We start from the raw sequence: 6360 nt of genomic DNA, 5'->3' as shown, positions 1-6360 counted from the left end.
AGGCTCCGGTGGGAAGAAGGCAGGAGAAAGAGGCCGAGAAGGCCCATTTGTTTTTCTCAGCTTCTTCTCTAGCTCCCTCCGCCCGTGGTCAGGAGTACCTCTCGCTGGAAGGGAGGCACGAATCGTGAGATTTGCCTCTAAGATCACTCTAGTGAGGGTACAAGGGAGAAGGGGCTGAGCTCTGGGAAAGCCAGACAAGGTGGCTGGCCAGGACTTTGCAAGGGCTCGAGTCCCGCAGAGGGGAGGAGACTTGGAGGGAGCGGCAGCAAGGCCCCAGGAAAAGATCAGATAAACGAGAAGCCAGGCGAATCTTACCAGTCCAGAAAGAACGCGATTCAGATTTTTGTCATCATAAATTTGACATTTTTTCAAATGACCGTAGTTCCACATCCACACGACTGACCGCATGTCTTGCCCCCAGTTCTTCAAGTTCATCTTTGCAGCTATTTCCCAAATTCTCCTGGCCTCCTGGTCCTTCCCAATTTCCAGTTCCATGTTTGCCACGGCCTCCAGGTGACAACTTCCAGGTGACAGCCTCCCCGCACTTCCAGAGCAGGGTGTCCAGCCCCAACCTTGCCCTGAGATTGCCCGACTGCCACACTGGCGCGGTCTGTCAGCCCTCTTCCGCGACCACAGGCACTGCTCACTCTCCCCTGCCCGATTCTCTCTGCTCTCCCTTCGCAAGGACCTGCTCCTCTGCCTTTCCATCCCCCGGCTGCCAGCTCAGGTGAGCTTGCTCCAGGACGCATGTAATCACCTTCCCTCTGGTGTCTCACCTCCACTTCCTTCTCTCAAATCCATACTGTACTCGGGTGGGGTATTAAGAGCACCTTTTATATGGCTTGATAGAACTTCGCAATTTCCTAGGAAGCCTATGTGGCCTACGTGAGTGGTTTCCCCAGCAGTATTGTCTGCCCTTTGCTAAATAAACACATTGTGCAACCGTCAAGGGTCTCCATGCAGAGCCTCAGTGTGCGGCAGCGGGCTCGGTTATGACACCTCGAGTCACCGGGTGCAGAGAAGCAGAGTAAATCAATGAAAACCTCCTCAACTTCCAAGGGCACAAGAAATGAAATTTGGGGGACCAGCAGTTAGTGTAATGGCTATGTCGCTGGAGTCCCATGTAGTCGACTGCTGTTCGAGTCCCAGACCCAGTGGCTTAAACTCACACCAGGAGCGTGTGCGTGCGTGCCCAAGATCCTGAGAGGAGAATGGAGGAAAAGGATTGCGACATGGCCATCCCCCCTGAGGGGTGATTTCCATCTCTCTGTCTCTCTCTGTCTTTCTGGCAAGTGCACGTGCCCAAAAACCTCTCAAAAAAAAAAAAAAATGAAATTTTGTCATTGTCAACACTGCACAAGGCATGATCTTTCACATAAAAACAGAATTTCTGTGTGCTGTTTTCCAAAATAGTCTTCTGTCGTGTTGGCGGGGACTCCAGCTGGCGTGGCCTGCGACCCTCTGTCTGTGAGCACGAGGACTCACTCCCACCTCTCATTCCCAGACTTCCCGACGTGAGCTAAGTGGAGCCACTCTGATTAAGCTCAGACAGCTCTGGCTGTGCAACTTCTCTCATCAAAAAGCTCCACTTCCTGCACTCCCCTCCTCGCCAGGCCCGGTCTGAGCTCAGTGCCCATCTTCCCTGTGGCGCACTGTCCTCGCTTCCAGCCTAGAGAGCCTGTCCCCCAGGCTGCTGCTTCTAGTCCAACCACAGTCTCTTCCTTCATAACAGCCAGTCCGGAAAGCGTGTGGCCTCGCAGAGCGCGTGTGCATTTACTGAAGAGCTCACAGGAGAATGGGTCACTTCGTTGTCACAGTGCAGGCTTTATTTTGCTCAGTGAATAGTGAATATTTGTTGAAAGTGAACTGAGGGGCCTCCATCTCGCGTCTGTTTCCCACATAGGCAGGGCTAATTTGGAAGATCCATCCAGTGACCACCTGGTGAATCAGTGTCCTGTCTGTTGTCCATGGCACTGCCACCCACCACGTTGCACACTGGCATTTGTCCAGCATCACCACTGACGACGACCACACTGACGTGACTGCTGGCCACCCGCTGCGGTCACCCCCTGCGTCGTTAACTTCCTCACTGCTGCGTCCGGCTGCGCCCAGCTACCGACAGCCCCTCTCTGCTTCTCTAGCGCCTGCCCTGACACTGCTTGGAGCTCTGCGCTCTGCCTGCGGTGTGGCCCGCTCTGCATGGGGGCTGCTCTGAGTTTGGGTCTTGCCCTTGACCTGTTCGAGGTCTGAAGCGGCTGTGAAAGTGCGTGCTTACGGGAAACTGTGCTTGCTCACTTCTGGTTTCAGTCAGGGAAAGCAGAGGCTTACTCTTAGGCCTCCCTGTGGTTATGAGACACCGGCCTCCCGCCCCTTTATCTGCAGGGCAAAGGTTCCCAGCCCCTGTGGAGGTCTGAAATTGCAGGCAGTACCGAATCTGCTTTTCCATATGACAGCCGAGAGGGCAACTAAGCGGCTGGCTCTCAGGCGGTAGCGTGCTTGAGGTGGGTCCGCTGGACAAAGGGGCAGTTCATGTCCAGGTAAGACGGGCTTCTCAGAGCGGTGCACAATTCAAAACTTACGAACTGTTTGTTTCTGACAGTTTCCATTTACTATTTCAGGACCACGATTGGCCACCAGTAATGGAAACTGCAGGAGGCGATGACACAGGACTGCGTAGTAGCTGCCCACATGCCTGCCCTTCTGCGTGTCTCTGCTTTCTACCCGCAGCTGGCAAACGACGCCTGCCTCTTCCCTCTCAAAGCATGACCTTCCACGTGGGGAACTTCCAAAGTTCCCAGGGAATCCTCTATTTCTGGGTTTGTTTGCAGTTCATGAGTCCCCAAGCTAGGGCTTTCCTCAGATCCGTGTTCTTACACGCTTCATGTCCCAACTCCAGTTGTCTCACGTCGGAGCTCCTACGCCGGCCTGTCATTTAGGAAGGTTGTCTGAGCCCAGGGGAGTGGATTCTGGGTGCAAGCCTGCAGGCTTCCCGAGCTTAATGACTTCACACGCGGCTACCAACAATGCGGCGGGCCTCTCCCTGTGCCCTCTGTAAATGAAGAGGCCAATTCCTGCGCACAAGGCCACAGGCCCTGGGAAACAGGCAAACGGCAGGGCTGTCCCGAAGACAGTGTGTGCTGGAGGGAGAACCTCGCTTAGCTTTCTCTGTCTCTGTTTCTGCTGTAGGAGGAGCCTTCTGGGAGCCGCCGCCCCAAGGGGGCACTGCTGAAGATTACTAAGTGGATCGCAGGGACTCCTTGACTCCTTCGCATTGGGAGGCATTAAATATTACCGTCTCTGATCAGCTCCGTAAGAACTCCATTTATGTCAGGAACGTATTCCCCATTCCTCCTTGAGATTGCCCCCACCTTTTTTCTTACACTCAAGTTAGTAGGATTACTATAAGTCAAAAATTAAATGACTTAACACCAGAACTACCAGTAGTAGGAAATTGAACTATGTTAACTTTAGAAAATCTTCTTCCATGAATTAGAGTTAGCAGCAGACATCTTCTATCACCAGAACACACAAATACCTTATGCTCATCTTCTACCTCATGTTAATAGCGCCTCATTCCTCAGCCCGTATCTTCATTTGATGCCTGAGACTTCCGGAACTTTCTTTCTCAGTAGAGCTCAGCTCAGTGCTGCTTGTATGAAAAGTCTCATGTCTGCAGAGCAAGGTTTGGTGAATGGAGAACAGAGAAAATGATATACGAAACACAAAGGCCAGGTCCGTGTGTCTGTGTAGTGCTGTCACATGACTCCCAGGATCAGGCGACATGCCGCCTGCTTTCTAAGGCATGTTTGATAACCGAGGTGTAGTGAGCAGTTCCAGAGCGTCTGCAGTCGACGCAGGGGCTGGGTCCAGCACGGAGGATTCGACATTCACAACCAGACAGCACAGGCCTGCTCTTGCAGAGTTCTCCTCTGATGCCCTCCACAGTTCCCAGTCAGAAAAACCAAGACCGTGGGAACGCCATGTTCATGGAGGCTCGCGGTCTGGCAAGGCCGCGGTAGATCGGCCTGGCCACCTCGGGCAGTCTTTAACTTCTATCGTCCCCCCACCCGCAGCCCATCTGCAGACTGGGCACGGCAGCTGGGTTAGACCTGGCTTCTCAGAGCACGTCAGCGATAAGCCAGCTGGGGATAAGCACAGAGAGCAGAAAACGCTCTTTTTCCAGACAGCTGGAAAGTTTCACTTGGGCTCTATTTTTAGCATCCTGCGTGCTCAGAAGCAACCATAGCAACAAAGGCACCTGGGAGAGCCCGCGAGGACCCCAGAAGGATAGGCGGTGGCACCCAGCGGCTTCACCCCCACGGGACTCGATGCTAGTCGGACGTTTCGCTGTCACTAAGGCAGCCATCCCTAGAGAGGAGCAGACCCACGGTGGGCAGGACCCACCTGCACGTGGGCGGAGAAGGCTGGTGAGGCCGTCCGTGTAACCGTCTCTCCCTGCTCCTTCCTCCCCGGCGCCGGTACGAGGGGTCCTCAGAGCTGAGCAAATCGCTTCTCACCGGAAGGCCAGCAGATGACGGGGTTCATTTACAGTGGCCCTTCATGACATCCCAAACACAGAGCCGCAAGGGAAGACAGGAACCCTGGGAGACCCAGCCTACCATTCGGAAGACGGCTTCGCTGGCATTGGTCAGCCTTTATCGTCTCTGCACCGACAAGGTTGGACTCTCTCCTTTCTCTCAAAGAACAGGAAGGAGCGGCTGAGGTGGTGGTGCTGCAGAGAGAGAGGGCCCAGCCCAGGAGAAGCCACACCTGCTGGGAGACTGCCGTGCTCGGTGCCAACCAGAGCCCATGCGAACTTGCTGTGCCTCTCCCTCCCCTTGCCAAAATCCCCCCAGGAGGAGGACTTCAACCCGCCATCCGGAACGCGGAGCCAGTGCTGGGTCTTGCCAGCTCCTGAACGTCTGTCAGGTTCCCTGAGCTGCCCCAGCAAGTGACTTCTGCACATTTGGGACAAGACTCCCGGCTCCTAACCTCCACACTTAAGGCCCATCCTAGGCCGTGTCCTCTCAAGTAGTCTGTGAAAATGGAGCTCTGTCTCTTACACCTGCTGGGACTAAGTGTCTCCGGTGTTCACAGCTCAGGGGGGCCAGCCAGTGAACAGAGGCAGCGCCCACTCAGCCTTGGCCGCCGGGCAGCACTCTGCCTGGGTGCTGTTTCCTGGCGACTTTGAGAAGCTTGAGTGTTTCTAACTAAATCTGGTGCCTTTCCAAAGGAGTGAAAATATGTATTGCATCAAGTTTGTGGTTCAGTTTTATCTTGAAACTTGATAGCGACTGATCAAATGTCCGTCACGGTCAGATCTACAACTTGAGACACGCTCCTGAGATAGGCCAAGTCTCCGAACGCTGTCACTCTCCAGGCGGTTCTTGCTCCAGCCTCTCCTCCAGGCACACTCCAGATCTGGGACAATGTTGCTCACAAAGAGGTCGTTAATAAATAATAGAGCAGGGAGAGGAAGGACCCCTCATCATCATAGTCACATGTCTGGGAAGACTGCCCTGGATCTTCACCTCCCCAAAAACCACACGTAAAAATACAGCGGTGTCAGCGAGCCAGCTTCCACCAAGCAGGCAAGCTTTGGCATTTCTAAGGGTACCCTGGTTATCACAGAATCCTAACACTAAAGTAAGAAGGCAATCTTTTTTTTTTTATTTTTTAAGGTTTTTGTCATAGGGCACATGCAGAGACACAGTGAGAGCAAGAGTGAGCTATCACGCCCCCAGGGGGATGGCCATGTCACAATCCCTGCTCCTCTGCTGTCCTCCTGGGGATCTGGGGCATGCACACACACACATCTGGCATGATTTTCAAGCCACTGGGTCTGCGGCTCAAACTGTGCTCAGCCATGTGGGAATCCAATGCCTTAATCACTGTGCCACCTGCTGGCCCCCAAAACACCAGCTTTCATCTGAACTTAAACTGAAGAACATTGAGGGGAAGCTGTTCCATTTATTTCTACTTCCTGCTCCTAAAAAGTTTTATGAATTGAAAGAAATCCAAAAAGGAATGATTGTTGGTTCTGTTTTTGTTTTGAGTTTCCACACTTCCAACCACAACATCCAGACGCATGACACACCAGAACAACTCTGTCTTTACTTTGAACGACTAGGAAGCTAGTGCACCCCGCAGGCCACGCCCAGGCAGCAGTGTGCGCCCCGCAGGCCACGCCCAGACACAGAGCAGAAAAGCAAAGAAGCTGCAAACCAAGAGCAGGAAGTGTCCTGAAGGACCTTCACTCCCAGTGCCTACATCCCAGGTTCAGGGTGGGCCAGCGGGCAGCCAGTCGGGTGATGAAACGTGAGCATTCGGAGAGGTTCGACCTCCGCAGGAATGGCCCAG

This window comes from Tupaia chinensis, unplaced genomic scaffold (assembly GCF_000334495.1).
Source record: "Tupaia chinensis unplaced genomic scaffold, TupChi_1.0 Scaffold000161_1, whole genome shotgun sequence".
Taxonomy (NCBI): domain Eukaryota; kingdom Metazoa; phylum Chordata; class Mammalia; order Scandentia; family Tupaiidae; genus Tupaia; species Tupaia belangeri.
Note: the sequence above shows the minus strand (reverse complement) of the source record.